Source organism: Haliaeetus leucocephalus, unplaced genomic scaffold (assembly GCF_000737465.1).
Source record: "Haliaeetus leucocephalus isolate CR32 unplaced genomic scaffold, Haliaeetus_leucocephalus-4.0 Scaffold2, whole genome shotgun sequence".
Classification (NCBI taxonomy): domain Eukaryota; kingdom Metazoa; phylum Chordata; class Aves; order Accipitriformes; family Accipitridae; genus Haliaeetus; species Haliaeetus leucocephalus.
The window spans coordinates 11,025,764-11,026,320 of record NW_010972438.1 but is presented as its reverse complement, the minus strand read 5'-3'; the positions used below and the strand labels follow the sequence as shown (position 1 = coordinate 11,026,320).

The 557-nt window shown below is 77.6% G+C and overlaps 1 protein-coding gene across 1 annotated transcript in view; it reads right to left on the bottom strand.

Annotated features, from left to right (window-relative positions):
* The window catches only part of KLHDC8B (kelch domain containing 8B), an 8,541-nt gene that overhangs the window by 3,146 nt on the left and 4,838 nt on the right, over positions 1-557 (bottom strand). The gene's annotated exons all lie outside the window — the stretch shown is intronic.

Below are 557 nucleotides of genomic sequence, written 5' to 3'. Positions count from 1 at the left end.
CCCCCCCCCCTGCCGTGCCACCCATCCGGCCCGGCTCTGCGCTGGCCCGGCTCTGCCCACCGCCTCCTGCAGGGAGAGCACCCAAGTCAGCGCCCAGGCACCCACTGCCCCCCCCGGCCCCAGCGAGCCAGCTCCCCTCGGCAGTGCGACAGCCACCTGCTCCCCACCTGCACCCAGTGGGGTTCCCTCCCCGCCCCCTCCGGGCTCCCACTCCCCAGGGCTCCCCACCCGCACCCACTGGGGCTCCCCGCACCCCGGGACTCCCTGCCCGCCTCCTCCGGGCTCCCACTCCCCGGTGCTCCTGCTCTCTGCCCGCGCCCACCGCGGCTCCCGCTCCCCGAGGTTCCCGCACCCCGGGCTCCTGCTCCCTGGGGCTCCTGCACCCACCGGGACTCCCACTCCCCGGGGCTCTCTGCCCGCACCCACCGGGGCTCCCGGTGCACGGCCCGTACCCCCCCCGAGGCTCCCGCTCCCCGAGGCTCCCGCTGCACAGCCCGGTCCCGCCGAAGCTCCTGCTCTCGGCGCGCAGCCCGCAACCACCGGACCGCTGTTCTCCA